This window comes from Choloepus didactylus, chromosome 27 (genome assembly GCF_015220235.1).
Source record: "Choloepus didactylus isolate mChoDid1 chromosome 27, mChoDid1.pri, whole genome shotgun sequence".
NCBI classification, from domain to species: domain Eukaryota; kingdom Metazoa; phylum Chordata; class Mammalia; order Pilosa; family Megalonychidae; genus Choloepus; species Choloepus didactylus.
The window spans coordinates 18,180,667-18,199,120 of NC_051333.1; the positions used below are offsets into that span (position 1 = coordinate 18,180,667).

At 39.0% G+C, this 18,454-nt stretch overlaps 1 protein-coding gene and 1 pseudogene across 3 annotated transcripts in view; one reads left to right on the plus strand and one right to left on the minus strand.

The window, feature by feature from the left end:
- Window positions 1-18,454, minus strand: part of LOC119521689 (zinc finger protein 260) — a 129,351-nt gene that overhangs the window by 8,119 nt on the left and 102,778 nt on the right. The gene's annotated exons all lie outside the window — the stretch shown is intronic.
- On the plus strand, window positions 16,633-18,228 carry LOC119521681 (annotated as a pseudogene).

The following is an 18,454-nucleotide window of genomic DNA, read 5'->3' on the forward strand; positions in this document are numbered from 1 at the left end:
GGAAAAAAAGAGGGAAAAACAATAGAGCTGACAAATAAAAGCCAAAGGATAAAACTGTCTAAATAAGGACAGTTTTACAGTAATAACATTGAATGTTAATGGATTAAATCCCCTGTGCTGGTTTGAATGTATTATGTCCCCCAGAAAAAGCCATATTCTTTGATGCAGTCTTGTGGGGCACACATTTTGGTGCTGATTAGATTTGCATGGAAATGTGCCCCACCCAACTGTAGGTGATAACTCTGATGAGATATTTCCATGGAGGCATTGCCCCACCCATTCAGTGTAGGCCTTGATCAGTGGAGCCATATAAATGAGCTGATAGGCAGAGGGAACTCAGTGCAGCTGAGAGTGAACTTCTGAAGAGGAGCTACAGCCAAGAAGGACACTGAAGAATGCCCAGAAGCTGAGAGGAACTGCAGTTTGATGACAGCCGTTGAAAGCAGACTTTTGCTCCAGAGAAGCTGGGAGAGGACAAATATCCCAAGCACAACTAAGAGTGACATTGTTGAGGAACTGCAGCCTAGAGAGGAACATCCTGGGAGAAAGCCATTTTGAAACCAGAACTTTGGAGCAGACACCAGCCACGTGCCTTCCCAGCTAACAAAGGTTTTCTGGACACCACTGGCCATCCTCCAGTGAAGGTACCCGATTGCTGACGTGTTATCCTGGACAATTTATGGCCTTAAGACTGTAACTGTGTAACCAAATAAACCCCCTTTTATAAAAGCCAATCTATCTCTGGTGTTTTGCATTCCGGCAGCATTAGCAAATTAGAACACCCCCCAATCAAAAGACACAGATTGGCAGAATGGATTTAAAAAAAAAAAAAAAAAAAAAAAAAAGAATGCATCTATATGATATTTATGAGAGACTCATTTTAGATCCAAAGAAACAAATAGCTTGAAAATGAACAGATTGAAAAAGATATTCCATGCAAGCAGAAACCAGAAAAAAAGTTGTGGTAGCTATACTAATATCAGACAAAATAGACTTTAAATGTAAAAATGTTATAAGAGACAAAGAAGGACACACTACATAGTAATAAAAAGGGCAATCACCAAGAAGAAATAATAATCATAAACATTTATGCATCTAATCAAGGTGCCCCAAAGTACATGAGGCAAACACTGGCAAAACTGAAAGGAGTAACAGATGTCTCGACAATAATAGTAGGAAACTTCAATAAACCAGTCTCTTCAATAGACATAACATCTAGACAGAGGATCAATAAGGAAACAGAGAACCTAAATAATATGACAAATGAACTAAATCTAACAGAAATATATAGATTGCTGTACCCCAAAATAGCAGAATATACACTCTTCTCAAATGCTCATGGAACATTCTCCAGGAAAGACTATACACTGGGGCACAAACAGGTCTTAATAAATTTAAAACTACTGAAATTACACAAAGTGCTTTCTCTGTTTATAATGGAATGAAGCTGGAAATAAGTAACCAGAGAACTGGAAATTTTGCAAATATTTGGAGGTTAAACAACACACTCTTAAACAATCAGTGGGTCAAGAAATTGTAAGAGAAATCAGTAAATATATTGAAATGAATGAACACAAGAATACAATGTATCAAAACATGGGATGCAGCAAAGGCAGTGCTGACAGAGAAACTTATAGCCCTAAATACCAACATTAAAAATGAAGAAAGAGCAAAAACTAAAGAGTTAACTGAACAACTGGAGAAATTAAGAGAATGATCAACCAACTAATCCCAAAGCAAGCAGAAGGAAAGAAATAACAAAGATTAGAGCAGAAATAAACTGAGAACAAAAAAACTTTACAGAGAATCAATAAAACCAAAAGCTTTATTGAAATAAGAGGAGAAATATAAGAAATGACAGGAGAGTCATTACCATGGACCCTGAATAAATAAAAAAGATCATAGAGAATACTATCAACAACTCTATACCAAGAAATTAGACAACTTAAATGGACAATTTCCTAGAAACATATGAACAAATGACACTGACCCCAGAAGACACAGAAGACCTCAAAAAACTAATCAGAAGGAAACACATTAAACCAGTCTTCAAAAACCTCACAAACTAAAGAAAAGCACAGGCTTCACAGGGAAATATTACCAAGCATTCCAGGAAGAATTAACACCACTCCTGCTCAAACTCTCAAAAAACTGAAGAAGAGGGTACACTACCTAACTCGTTCTATGAAGCCAATATCACCCTAATAACAAAGCATGATAAAGATACTACAAGAAAACTACAGACCAATCTTTCTATTGCACATAGATGAAAAAATCCTCAACAAATGCTTGCAAATAGAATCCAAAGGCACATTAAAAGAATTATACACCATGACTAAGTGGGTTTTATCTCAAATATGCAAAGGTGGTTCAACACAATGTAATACACCACATTAACAAATCAAAAGGGAAAAAACACATGATCATCTCAATTGACACAGAAAAGGCATGTCACAAAATTCAGCATCCTTTCTTGATAAAAACACTTCAAAAGATAGGAATCAAAGGAAACTTACTCAACAGGATAAAGGGGATATATGAAAAACCCATAGCTAAGATCGTACTCAGCGGTTAGAAACTCAAAGCTTTCCAAGACTGGGAACAAGACAAGGATGCCCATTGTCACCATTTTTATTCAACAGTGTGCTAGAAGTTCTAGCCAGAGCAATTATGCAAGAAAAAGAAATAAACAGCATCCAAATTGGAAAAGAAGTAAAACTCTCATTATTTTCAGATGACATGATACTATATTTAGGAACCCCCCCCCCAAAAAAAAAAAAACTATCACAAAGCTACTGGAGCTATTTAAAAAGTTCAGCAAAGTGGCAGGATACAAGATCAACACGCAAAAATTACTGGTGTATAAAACAGATTCTATACACTAGTAATGAGCTATCAGGGGACGTAATCAAGAAAAAAATTCCATTCAGAATGGCAACTAAAAGAATCAAATATCTAGGAATAAACTTAACCAAAGATGTAAAGGACCTGTACACAGAAAAGCACAAAACATTGCTAAAAGAAATCAAGGAAGACCTAAATAAATGCAAAGAGATTCCATGTTCATGGACTGGAAGGCTAAATGTCATTAAGATGTCAATTCTACCCAAATTTATCTATAGATTCAATGCAACACCAATCAAAATTCCAACAACCTACTTTGCAGAAATGGAAAAGCTAGTTATCAAATTTATTTGGAAGGGAAAGGGGCTTTGAATAGCCAAAAACATCTTGAAAAAGAAGAATGAGGTGGGAGGACTCACACTTCCAGACTTATAGCTTATTATAAAGGCACAGCATGGTAGGTCAAAACAGCATGGTACTGGCATAAAGATACACATATTGATCAATGGAATCAAAACTGAGAGTTCAGAAATAGACCCTCAGATCTATGGTCAATTGATTTTTGACAAGGCTCCCAAGCCCACTCAAGGAGGACACAGCAGTCTCTTCAATAAATGGTGTTGGGAGAACTGGATATCTATATCCAAAAGAATGGAAGAAGAGTCCTACCTCACACCCTATACAAAAAATTAACTAATAATGGATCAAAGATCTAAATATAAGAGCCAGTACCATAAAACTTCTAGAAGAAAATAAAGGGAAACATCTTCAAGACTGAGTAATAGGAGGTTCCTTCTTAGACCTTATACCCATTATGACAAATACAATTACAGCTTACTGAATGTGCTGATTTCAATGTATTATGTCCCCCAAAACGTCATTATCTTTGATGCAATCTTGTGTGCGCAGACATACTAGTGTTGATGAGCTCTTGGAATCCTTTGGGTGTTTCCATAGAGATGTGATTCAATCAACTGTGGACAAGACCTTTGGATGGATAATTTCCATGGAGGTATTGCTCCGCCCATTCAAGGTGGGTCTGAATTAAATTACTGGGGCACTATATAAACTCAGACTGAAGGAGCAAGGTGCCTACAGCCAAGAGGGACACTGAAGAATGCACAGGAGCTGAGAGGAACTGCAGTTCACAGCAACGTTTTGGAGACAGCCTTTGAGAGCAGACTTTTGCTCCGGAGAAGCTAAGAGAGGACCAACACCCCAAGAGCAGCTGAGAGTGACATTTTGGAGAGAAGCTGAAGCCTAGAGAGGAACATTCTGGGGGAAAGCCATTTTGAAACCAGAACTCTGGAGCAGACGCCAGCCATGTGCCTTCCCAGCTAACAGAGGTTTTCCAGACACCACTGGCCATCCTCCAGTGAAGGTACCCAATTGTTGATGTGTTAACTTGGACACTTCATGGCCTTAAGACTGTAACTGTGTAACCAAATAAACCCCCTTTTATAAAAGCCAATCCACTTCTGGTGTTTCGCAATCCAGCAGCATTAGCAAACTAGAACACTGAAATTTACTTAGATGTTTATTAACCTTCCGATATATTGTAATGGAGCCCAAAGGCAAATAACTGTAATTGTTATAACTCACTGAACTGTAGCCCAGATGCCGTGGTGCTTTTTTGTAATTGTAACTGAATAGCTTCATAATAACCTAGTGAACTTGTACTTACCTTGTTTTATAACTTAAAGTCTTGTGATTCCATTAACAACCCCCTTATGTTTATTAATGAAGAAACCTGGGCCAACCCACCCCAATTTCTACTTTACTGTGCTAGACAGGGCCAGTTCTAACCAAAGTTGGCCCACCTGACATGCCAGTAGCACAACTTTAACCTGTAATAACCTACAACTCACTGTAATACTAAAAATCATGCCCATAATCATATTAAGCCACCATTTTCCTTACATATTTCCTATGACCAAGGATATAAGCTGTCTGCACACGTTCCAAAATTAGACTATCTCTAACCTTGCCATCTCAAACCACTGTTCTCATTATCATAAGTTCACCCTTGCCAAGATGCTGTAAAACTCTAAGAAGCTCTCCAGTTTGGGGAGGCAGATCTCAGGCCTGCAAGCCTTCTGTTCTCCCTGCATTGTACTTTGTAATAAAAGTTCTTTCTCCCTTTAAAACTCCGGTGTCACAGATTGGCTGATATGTGCACTGGGCAGTGAGCCTAGCCTAGCAACAAGGATAAACACACCAAGAAAGATGAAGAGAATGTGGACATACTGAACAAAGCCTTTAAAAAAATGAACTTAAAAATGCTTAAGGAGATGAAGGTAAGGACAGTAAAAGAACTACAGGATATCAGGAAAACAATGAATGCACAATATCAGAGTCTAAGTAAAGAGAGAGACATTTTAAAAAGGAACCAAACAGAACTACTGGAGTTGAAGATCACAATAACTGAAATGAAAAATGGCCCAGGAGGGTCTCAAGAGCAGACAGGAACCAGCAGAAGGAAGAGTCAGTGAAATTGAAGACAAGACACTGGAAATGAGTCAGGCTGAGGAGCAGAAAGAAAAAAGAAATATTAAAAGTGAAAATACCCTAGGACAGCTATGGGATATCAACAAGAATACCAATATACATGCTATGGGAGCCCCAAAAGGAAGAGAGAAAGGAGCAGAAGGAACAGCCAAAGAAATAACAGAGAACTTCCCCAAATTAGAAAAAGATGTGAATATGCACATCCAAGAAGCTCAACATGAAGAAAAATAGACCCCATCATGCACTGATTACACTATCAAATGCAAAGGACAAGGAAAGTTCTGAAAGCTGCAAGAGAAAAGCAATGTGTTACATAAAAGAAAGTCCCAATAAGATTTGAGTGCTGATTTCTCACCAGAGATCACAAAGGCAAGAAGAGAGTAAGCTGAAATACTTAAACTGCTAAAGGAAAACAACCGCCCAGCCAAGAATTTAGTATCTGGAGAAACTCTCAAAAATTAGGGGGGGAGGGGAGGCAAGATGACAGGATAGAGAGGAGTGGAATTTAGTTAGTGTCCTGGAACAACTAATAAATAAACAACCAGGAACAACTAGTAAATAACCTGGAACAACTGCTAGGGGACATCTGTGACTGTTCCACATATCATACACCAACCTGGATCAGGTAGAATGGCTGAGACTGCAGCAAAAAATCTGCAAGTAAAAACTGCGGAACTGCACTGGGATCCTCCTCCCCACAAAGCAGGCTGAGCTGCAAAACATTCCTGTAGGAGAAAGCATCAGTTCCAGTTGGGAGCAAGCAAATATAGCTAAGCCCAGCTCTAACTGGGGTTTTAATTAACAAATGTGGATGGCAGAATACAAGCTACAAACATAGAAAATTCCCTAGTAAATAGACAGAGGCTTTAAGAGACGAATGACCTTAAAGAGACAGAAAACTCCTGTGCCCTGAGAAAGGGAGCCCAGAAGACCAGCTGCTCTCCCTGACCAACAGGTGAAACTGGGGCGCCGTGGACTGACTCTGAAAGGGGGGCTTTCTTTCCCTTTTTCTCTCTCTCAACTCGACAGGCTCAGTGGAGAGAGCCTCAGCCATTTTCAGTTCACAGAGCTGACCCGGACAGGGGTGAAGATAACAGAGTCAGAGAGAGAAAGGAGAAATTCAAATGCAGAAGGTAACTCCCTAGGGGGTGTTATCTTCCCTAAGAGGAAGGAGGTGGGGCCCAACTCTAGTGCTGGCCTTCCCTTCAGAACTCAGACCCCAGGGCCTGGGGGAAAACAGCCAAAACAGAAACTAAAGGGGCCACACTTCCTTACACCAGTTGGGAACGTCAGGCTGACAGGCACCACCAGCTGGGCAAGTTAGGAAAAGCACAGTGGCTAGAGGCCTCACAGGAAAATCTGTCATTCTTCTAAGATACAATCTAAGGGAAACTCGAAACTGAATATAACCCATTCTGAGACCTGAACCCATTCTGGTCTGGGAAAATCTGATTGGGATAACCAAGGAAACCAGATGCCTAGACAAGGAAAGCTACAAATTACACTAGGAAAAAAGAAGATATGGCCCAGTCAAAGGAAGACACACCTCAATTAATACAGTTGAGGCACTGTTTCACTTTAATGAAACAATCAATTAAAGATTTTTAAAGAAATATGCTACATCAACTCAAAAACCTAATTAACGAGTTCAGGGAAGATATGGCAAAAGAGATGAAGGATATAAAGAAAACACTAAGCGAACATAAGGTAGAAATCAAAAGTTTGAAAAAACTGGCAGAATGTATGGAAATGAAAGGCACAACATAAGAGATGAAAAACACAATGGAAACATACAACAGCAGATCACAAGAGGCAGAAGAAAACACTCAGGAAGTGGAGAACAAGACACCTGAAATCCTACACAAAAAAGAACAGATAGGGAAAAGAATGGAAAATTATGAGTAATGGCTCAGGAAACTGAATGACAACATGAAGTGCATGAATGTACATGTCATGGGTGTCCCAGAAGGAAAAGAGAAGGGAAAAGGGGCAGAAGCAATAATAGAGGAAATAATCAATGAAAATTTCCCATTTCTTATGAAAGACATAAATTACAGATCCAAGAAGCATAGCATACCCCAAACAGAATAGATCTGAATAGACCTATGCCAAAACACTTAATAATCAGATTATCAAACTCCAAAGACAAAGAGAAAATCCTGAAAGCAGCAAGAAAAAAGCGATACATCATACACAAGGAAAGCGTGATAAAACTATATGCAGATTTCTCAATAGAAACCATGGAGGCAAGAAGGAAGTGGGGTGATATATTTAAGATACTGAAAGAGCAAAACCACCAACCAAGAATCCTATATCCTGCAACTGTCCTTCAAACATGATGGCGAGTTTAAAATATTCTCCGACAACGAGAGAGTTTGTGAACAAGATACTTGCTCTACAGGAAATACTAAAGGGAGCACTATGGATAGATAGGAAAAGACAGGAGTGAGAGGTTTGGAACACAATTTTGGGTGACGTTAGCACAAAAGTGTAAATACACTGAACAAAGATGACTGTGAGTATGGTTGAAAGAGGGAAGTTAGGCACATGTGGGACACCAAGAGGAAAGAGGAAAAATAAAGACTGGGACTGTATAACTCAGTGAAACCTAGAGTGCTTAACAATTGTGATAAAATGTACAAAAATATGCTTTTACATGAGGGAGAACAAATGAATGTTAACCTTACAAGTTATAAAAAAATGAGGTGGTATTCACAAAGCTAAGGAGGTGGGTGCTGTAAGGTCCTGCAAACTCATTAGGGGGCATTTACTTGGAGGATCTGAGAGCAGGGACATGAATGGACATTTGCACACTGGTGTTTATGGAAGGAGTATGTATGATTTGCAGGGGTGGAGGTGGCCTAAGGGTACATCAACTGAGAAACAGAACGGTGAAGTCTTGTGTGTGCATACAATGGAATACTGAGCAACTGCAAGGAGTGAAGCTGTGAGACACACAACGAGGTGAATGGAACCTGCAGACAGCATTTTGAGTGAACTATGCCAGAAACAAAGGCAAACACTATAATGCTACAACAATATGGACTATCTACAATGTGTAAACTCAGAATTGAACCTTAGAGCACAGCTTATCAGGGGAGTGCTTATTGTAACAGTCCCTAGATTATAAGCTCTTAAAGCAGTCACATCTATTCCTGAATTGTAATGGTTATCTCCAGATTTCAAGATGCTCATCCCTTTGTGTATAACCTGATTGATCTCTGGAACTTTGGGTATCTGTGTGACACCTGAAACTCAGAGCTAGAACTCGGCAGATATGATAGTCAGTATTACCACATATAGCAACTGTTAAAAAAGATGAAAAAGAGTCCAGAAATATGAATGAAGCAGATGTGGTTAGGACTAGGGCAAATCGGGTCAAAGGATAAAGGACAACAGTGACTGCATTTTAAAACTTCAAATTCTATGTGAGACCAAGGGAAGAGATGTTTAGTTGGTGCAAGATCTATATTTCCTAAACAATTTAACCTGTACAGTTTGTTCAAATACCGTAATTACACAGAACTTTTAATAAGAAGTGGGACCTGGTAGGTTTGCATAAGTTAGTGTGAAATAGCAACACATCCCAAAGAAATTTGACAGAGAATAAAAACATATATGCAGGGCCCCCCTGAGGAGATGGGGGAAAATGCAGAGGTGTCAGGATTCTTCACCTGGATTGTTGCTGATGTTCTCATAAACATTGAGCCCTGGCGGTTTGATGTGCCGAGCCCTCTATCATGGAACCTGCCATTACGAAGCTGGTAACTGCAAAGGAGAGGCTAAACCTGCTTATAATTATGCCTAAGAGCTCCCCCTGAGTACCTTTTTTTTTTTTTTTATTAAATTCAGTTTTATTGAAATACATTCACACAGCATACAATCATCCATGATATACAATCCACTGTCCACAGTATGATAACATAGTTATGCGTTCGTCACCACAGTCTATCTGTGAACATTTTCCTTACATCAGAAAGAACCAGAACAAGAATAAAAAATAAAAGTGAAAAAAACACCCAAATCATCCCCCCATCCCACCCCATTTGTCCTTTAGTTTTTATCCCCATTCCTCCACTCATCCATACACTAGATAAAGGGGGTGTGATCCACAAGGTCTTCACAATCACACTGTCACCCCTTGTAATCTACATTATTATATAATTGTCTTCAGGAGTCCAGACTGCTGGGTTGGAGTTTGGTAGTTTCAGGTATTTACTTCTAGCTATTCCAATACATTAAAGCCTAAGAGGTGTTATCTATATAGTGCATAAGAATGTCCACCAGAGAGACCTCTCGACTCCGTTTGGAATCTCTCAGCCACTGAAACTGTTTCGTCTCATTTTGCATCCCCCTTTTGGTCAAGAAGATACTCTCAGTCCCACGATGCCGGGTCCACATTCATCCCCGGGAGTCATACTCTGCGTTGCCAGGGAGATTTACAACCCTGGGAGTTGGGTCCCTCGTAGGGGGGAGGGCAGCGAGTTCACCTGTTGAGATGGCTCAGTTAGAGAGAGAGCCCCCTGAGCACCTTTTTGTTGCTCAGATTTGGCCCTCTCTCTAGCCAAGCCAACTCAGCTGGTGAACTCATTGCTCTCCCCCCTACATGGGATCTGATTTCCCAGGGGTGTAATGTACAGTGGGTGAACAAAACCGTGTTAAAAAAAAAAGGGGTGATGAAGAAACCTTAAGGGCACTATATTGAGTGAAATTAAGTCTGACAAATAAGGACAAATATTGTGTCCTGGCAACATGGGATATGACTCCTGGGAATGAATCTGGATCTAGCATCGTGGGATTCAGAACATCTTCTAGACTAAAAGCAGGATGCGAAATGAAACAAAATAAAGTTTCATTGGCTGAGAGATTTCAAATGGAGTCAAGAGGTCACTCTGGTAGGCATTCTTATACAGTATATAGATAATCCTTTCAGGTTTTAATGCATTGGAATAACTAGAAGTAAATACCTGAAACTATCAAACTGCAACCCAGTAGCCTTGACTCTCGAAGATGATTGTATAGCAATGTGGCTTACAAGAGGTGACAGTGTGATTGTGAAAGCCTTGTGGATCACATTCCCTTTATCCAGTGTATGGATGGATGAGTAGAAAAATGGGGACAAAAAACTAGGTGAAAAATAGGGTGGGGGGTGATTTGGGTGTTCTTTTTTACTTTTATTTTTTATTCTTATTGTCACTTTTTCTGGTACAAGGAAAATGTTTAAGAAATGGATTGGGGTGATGAATGCACAACTATATGATGGTTCTGTGAACAACTTTCTGTATACTTTGGATGACTGTACAGTATGTGAACACATCTCAAAACTGAATTAAAAAATATAAAATAAAAAAATGGAGTGGTATGGGGAAAAATACAATCAATGTAAACTAGACACTATAGTTAACAGAAACATTGTATTATGCTCCCTTTAATATAACAAAGTCAATATATGAAAGCTAAATGTCTATAAGACGGGACCAAAAGGGAGGGGTATGGGACACTTGGCATTGGTGATGTTTGTTGTCTGACTCTTTTATTGAACTTTAGTTTAATTCTATCTTTCCTTTTGTTGCTTTTTAGCTGCCATTTCATTTTCTTTTTCTTTTGTCTCTCTACCTACCTTGACTCTTTCTCCTTTGTGAAAGAAATGGAGATGTTTTTATAGAGATAGTGTTGATGGTGGTGAATGCATAAACATGTGATTATACAAGGAACCATCGATTGTTTACTTAGGATGGAATGTACGGTGGGTGAACAAAATCATGTTAAAAAAAAGGGGGTGATGAAGAAACCTTAAGGGCACTATATTGAGTGAAATTAAGTCAGACAAATAAGAACAAATATTGTGTGGTCTCACTGATATGAACTAATTATAATATGTAAACCCACAGACATGGAATATAAGTTACCAGGATATAGAACGAGGCTAAGGAATGGGGAACAGTTGCTTATTATGAGCAGAATGTTTAACTAGGTTGAACTTAAGTGTTTGGAAATGGACAGAGGCAATGGTAGCACATTATTGTGAGAATAACTAACAGTGCTGAATGGTGTGTGAATGTGGTAGAAAGGGGAAGCTTAGAGTCAGGTATGTCACCAGAAGGAAAGTTGCAGGTTAAAATATGGGAATGTATAAAGCAGTGAATCTTGTGGTGAACAATGTCCATGATTAACTGTACAAATACTAGAAATCTCTTTCATGGACTAGAACAAATGTATGACACTATAACTCGAAGTTAATAATAGAGAGGTATATAGGTAAAAATATGCCTACTGCAAACTATGTACTACAGTTGGTAGTATTTTAACATTCTTTCATCAACAGTAACAAATGTATTATACCGATGAGTCAACAGTGTAGGGGGTGGGGTCAGGGGTATGGGAGGATTTGAGTTTCGTTTTTTGTCTTTATTTCTTTTCTGGAGTAATGAAAATGTTCTAAAAATTGAAAAAAAATTTACTGTGGTGATTGATAACACAGCTGTATGATGATACTGTGGGCAACTGATTGTGCACTTTGGATCTTTGGATGATTGTATGGTATGTGAACAATCTCAATAAAATTTAAAAAGAAAAATTAGGGGGAGATTAAGACATTCCCAAATAAACAAAGCTGAGGGAGTACATCACCACTAGAACAAGCAATGCCAAAGGGAGTTCTTCAGACTGAAACAAAAGAACACTAGACAAGGGTCAAAGCAGCATAAAGAAATAAAGACCTGCAGTAACAGTAACCATTTGGGTGATTATAAATGCCACTATTATGTTGTAGTTATATACTGTATTATACATTACACTATTATATTGTTTGGTATGCAACTCCACTTACAGGTGCTAAAACGCAAATGCATAAGAAGTCGTGATAGATCTAGGTTTTTGGACATACAATGTACAAAGATATAAGTGGTAATAATAAGTACCAAAAAAAAATGGTGGAATCTCAGAGGGGTATAGGAAAAGTATATGTGCATATTACTGAAATTAAGTTCGTATCAAAGCAAATATAATTGTTATATATTTAGAATGTTAAATTTTTACCGCATGGTAAACACAAGGAAAAGAGACGAAAAATATATTCAGAGAAGGCACTCAATATGGTACAACACAAGCAAATAAATAAAAGGCTTTAACAGAAGCGGGGGACACCAAATGTATAAGACTTACAAAGGCTAAATAGCAAAATGGCAGAATAAATACCTGTATTATCAGTAGTGACTTTAAATGTAAGTGGATTAAACTTCCCAGTCAAAAGGGAGAGACTGGTAGAATGGATAAAAAAGCATGACCCAACTATATGCTCTCTGCAAGAGACTCAACTAAAAGTTCAACTTACAAGAAGGTTGAGGGTCAGAGGATGGAAAAAAATATATTATACAAGTAATAACTGACAGAGAGCTAGGTTGGCTATAGTAATATCAGATAAAATAGAATTTTTAAAAAAGGAGGGAAAAGACAGCCATTATATACAGATAAAGGGAACAATTCAACAGGAAGATGTAACAATTATAAATGTATAAGCACTTAAAGCAGAGTCCCTAAATATATGAAGCAAATACTGACAGATTTGAAGGAAGAAACTGATGGTTATACATTAATAGTAGGATACTCTAACATACCACTCTCAATAATAGAATGTCTAGTCAGAAGATCAATAAGGAAATACAGAAATTGAATGAAACACTAAACTAAGTAGATTTCATAGACATACATAGAACACTGCACCCCAATGAAAACAATACACATTCTTCTACAGTGCACACGGATCACTCTCCAGGATAGACAATATGTTGAATTACAAAGAAAGCCTTAAAGTCAAAAATATTGAAATAATATAATTTATATTCTCCGACCACAAAGGAATGAAGTCAGAAATCAGTGACTGAGGTGGAAAGGAAATACATGGAAATTTAACAACATAGTCTTAACCACTGGATTAAAGATGAAATCAGAAGCAAAAATGGAATATTTTGAGGTGAATAAAAATACCAAAACTTATGGGATGCAATGAAGGCAGTGCTGAGAGAGAAATTTGTAGCTCTAAATGCTTACATTAAAAATGAAGAAAGACTTCAAATCAGAGACCTAAGCAGAAGGAAGGAAATAACAAAAATTAGAGTGGAGACAAATAAAATAGATAACAAACAAATAATAGAGAGAACCAACAAAACCAAGAGTTGGCTCTTTGAGAAGATCAACAAAATCAACAAGTCTTTAGCTAAACTGACAAATTAAAAGAGAGGACACAAATAACAAAAATCAGAAATGTAAAGAGGGACATTACTACTGATCCCGCTGAAATAAAAAGGACTATAAGTGAATACTCTGAATAACTGTATGCTATGAATTAGATAACCTAGATGAAATATACAAATTCTTAGAAACACATCAACTACTTACATTGACTAAAGAAGACACAGAAGATCTCAACAAACCAATTACCCGTAAAGAGATCGAATCAGTCATCAAAAATCTTCCAGCAAAGAAAAGCCCAGGACCATATGGTTTCACAGGCAAATTCTACCAAACATTCCAAGAAGACTTAACTCCAATTCTGCCCACTCTTCTAAAAAACTGAACAGGAGGGAATAATCCCTAACTCATTCTATGAGGCCAACATCACCCTCTTACCAGAGCCAGACAAAGATACCACAAGAAAAGAAAATTACTGCCCAAAATCTCTTATGAATACAGATGCAAAAATCCTTAACAAAATACCAGCAAACCAAATCCAACAGCATATTAAGAGTTATACAACATGATCAAGTAGGATTTACCCCAGTTATGCAAAGGTGGCTTAACATAAGAAAATCAATTAATGTAACACACCATGTTACCAGAATGAAGGAAAAAAAAAAAACAACACATTATCATCCCAATAGATGTAGTAAAGGTATTTGACAAAATACAGCACCCTTTCTTGGTAAAAACACTCAGAACACTAGGAACAGAAGGAAACTTCCTCAACGTGATAAAGGGGACATATGAAAAGCCCACATCTAAAATCCTATTTAATGGTGAAAGATGGAAAGCTTCCCCTCTAAGATCAGGAACAAGACAAAGATGTCACCAGTGCTATTCAACAACGCACTGGAAGTTCTTGCCAGACCAGTTAGGCAAGAAAAAGAAATAAAAGGCATCCAAATTGGAAAGGAAGAAGTAAAACATTCCCTATTTGCAGATGATATGATCCTATATACAGAAAATCCTGAAAAATCCATATTGAAGCTCCTAGAGTTAACTAATTCAGCAAAGTGGCTGAGCAGACAGTCACACAAAATCAGTAGTGTTCTGGTCTGGACTGGAGGAACAGACAAGGAACAAATTGAAGGAAAAATTTCTTCAAAGACAGAGCCATGGAGGTTGAGGTCTGGAGTCAAGAGGCTTTGGGCTGGGAGAGCGGAGTGGCCCACATGCATGGAAAGGGTGAGTTTGCCCCAGAGGTTGAGGGTGGGCATTCCACCTCGATGCTCTGGAAGAGCTGTGCCACCCCAGGTCCCAAAGAGGTTGGAGCACATTCCCAGGGAATTGGGGAGAGCTTGGCTGCCACACCACTGTTCTGAAGAGGTTGAGCGTGTGCCCTGGAGATGGCAAGGAATCCTGGTGCTGCCCCGATGTTTGAGGAGAGTGGAACCAAGAAGGTGGTCTCCCCAATGCATGGATATGTTAGAGCACTCACCCAAGCATTTGGAGAGGAAAGGGCTGCCACAAAGGCCCTTAGGAAGGCTTAGACTCCTGCTCTCTCAAGCCCCAAGGATGCAACATCATTCTGTTAATGACTCTCAGACTTTGAAATCTAATAGAGTTTGTCCTCTGGGTTTTAGGAACTGTTTTGGTCTTGTTAACCCTGTTTTCCTTACTCTTTCTCCTTATGGCAATGGGAATGTGTATCCTATGACTGTCCCTCCTTTGTATACTGGAAGCACATAAGTTGTTCTAAGTTCACAGATCCACAGCTAAAGGAAAACTATGCCTTAGGACTGACCACGCCTATACTTGATTTTGATGGGATCTTGTACTTAACTATTGTTACTGAAATGATTTAAGTTTCTGTGATATTGTTGTGGGATGAATGTATTTTGTATATGGAAAGATAATGTCATTTTGGGGTCCAGGGGGTGGAATGTGCCAGTTTGAATATATTGTGTCCCCAAATGCCATTATCTTTGATGTAATCTTGTGTGGGCAGATGTTATCAGTGTTGATTAGATTGTAATTCTTTGAGTGTTTCTTTGGAATGTGCCCCACCCAGCTGTGGGTGATGACTCTGATTGGATAATTTCCATGGAGGTGTTGCTCTGCCCATTCGGGGTGGGTCTAAGTTGATCAGTGGACCCATATAAATGAGCTGACATAACAGAAGGAACTCAGTGCAGCTGTGAGTGACATTTTGAAGAGGAGCTACAGCCAAGAGGGACACTTTGAAGAAAGCACAGGAACTGAGAGAGGAGCTGCAGATGATGGGAAAGTTTGAAGACAACCGTTGAAAGCAGACTTTTGCTCCGGAGAAGCTGAGAGAGGAAAAACGCCCCAAGAGCAACTAAGAGTGACATTTTTGAGGAACTACAGCTTAGAGAGGAACGTCGTGGGAGAAAGCCATTTTGAAACCAGAACTTTGGAGCAGACACCAGCCACATGCCTTCCCAGCTAACAGAGGTTTTCCGGATGCCACTGGCCATCCTCCAGTGAAGGTACCCCATTGCTGATGTGTTACCTTGGACACTTTATGGCCTTAAGACTGTAACTGTGTAACCAAATAAACCCCCTTTTATAAAAGCCAATCCGTTTCTGGTGTTTTGCATTCTGGCAGCATTAGCAAACTAGAACACAAGCAATGAACAACCAGAAGAAATCAGGAAAAAAATTCCATTCACAATAGCAACAAAAGCATTCAAATATCTTGGAAAAAATCTAACCACGGATGTGAAGGATTTCTACACAGAAAACACTGCTAAAAGAAATTAAAGGAGTCCTAAATAAATGGAAGGATATTCTGTGTTCATGGATTGGAAGACTAAATATCATTAAGATGTCAATACTACCCAAAGCAATTTATAGATTCATTGCAAGCCAATCAAAATTCCAAAAACTTTCTTTGCAGAAATGGAAAAGCCAATCATCAAATTTATATGGAAGGGTAAAGGGCCCCAAATAGCTAAAGCCATCTTGAAAAAGAAGAAAGAAGTTGAAGGACTCACACTTCCCAATCCTGAAACTTATTACAAAGCTACACAGGCCAAAACAGCATGGGGGGTTTCCTCCTTTTTCTCTGCTGTGTCAGCTATGGTGGCAGTAAAGACCCTGAACCCTAAAGGTGAGGTGGCCCGAGCCCAAGCGGCGCTGGCGGTCAACATTAGTGTGGCACGAAGGCTGCAGGACGTGCTGAGGACCAACCTGGGGCCTAAGGGCACCATGAAAATGCTTGTTTCCGGTGCTGGGGACATCAAGCTTACTAAAGATGGCAATGTGCTGCTTCATGAAATGCAAATTCAACACCCAACAGCCTCCTTAATAGCAAAAGTAGCAACAGCCCAGGATGACATAACTGGTGATGGTACTACTTCCAATGTCCTAACCATTGGAGAGCTACTGAAGCAAGCGGATCTGTACATTTCTGAAGGTCTTCATCCCAGAATAATAAAAGAAGGATTTGAAGCTGTAAAGGAAAAGGCACTTCAGTTTTTAGAACAAATCAAAGTAAGCAAAGAGACAGAGAAACACTTACGGATGTGGCCAGAACATCTCTGTGTACTAAAGTTCATGCTTAACTTGCTAATGTCTTAACAGAGGCTATAGTGAACTCCATTTTGGCCATTAAAAAACAAGATGAACCTATAGACCTTTTCATGGTTGAGATCATGGAGATGAAACACAAATCTGAAACTGACACCAGATGTGTTTTTGACAGCTTAATCAGAGGGCATGTTTTGGACCATGGGGCACAACATCCTGATATGAAAAAAAGAGTAGAAGATGCATACATCCTCACATGCAATGTGTCATCAGAACATGAAAAAACAGAAGTGAACTGTGGCTTTTTTTTACAAGAGTGCAGAAGAGAGAGAGAAACTAGTAAAAGCCAAAAGAAAATTCATTGAAGATAGAGTTAAAAAAATAATAGAACTGAAAAAGTCTGTAGTGATTCAGATAAAGGATTTCTTGTCATTAATCAAAAGGGAATTGACCCCTTTTCCTTAGATGCTCTTGCAAAAGAAGGCATAGTAGCTCTGCACAGAGATAAAAGGAGAAATATGGAAAGGCTGACTCTTGCTTTTGGTGGGGTAGCTCTAAATTCTTTGGAAGACCTAAATCCTGACTGTTTGGGGCACGCGGGCCTTTACTGAGAAACGTAAGTCCTCATTCTGTCACTTTATTGGTGAAAGAACCAAATAAGCATACATTCACTCAAATCAAAGATGCAATAAGAGATGGCCTGAGAGCTGTCAACAATGCTATTGATCATGGCTGTGTGGTTCCAGGTGCCAGTGCAGTGGAAGTGGCAATGGCAGAAGCTCTAGTTAAATATAAGCCAAGTATAAAGGGCAGGGCCCAACTTGGAGTCCAAGCATTTGCAAATGTATTGCTCATTATTCCCAAGGTTCTTGCTCAGAACTCTGGTTTTGACCTTCAGGAAACACTAGTAAAAGTACAAGCAGAACATTCAGAACCAGGTCAACTTGTAGGTGTGGACTTGAACACAGGTGAGTCAATGGTAGCAGCAGAAGTAGGCATATGGGATAACTATTGGTGTAAAGAAACAGCTTCTGCACTCCTGCACTGTGATTGCCATGAACATTCTCCTGGTTGATGAGATCATGAGAGCTGGAATGTCTTCTCTAAAAGGTTGAATCGAAGCTTCCCTTGTATCATCTGAATCATGAAGAGTTGACAGAGTGATCCTAAGAATATAGCTTGGGGTTTTTGTCCAAGCATCAAATGACTTACAAAGGAATTTTTCCCCATATTAAAACAGGAGGACATTGGCACCTTTTCAAATTACGAAGCTCTGAAATTATAATTAAAGGGTGTTTTTTTTTTTTTTAATTGTACTGAAGAGTACACTTATAAAGCAAATTATTTTTACCTAGTGAACAGGTTATTTTAC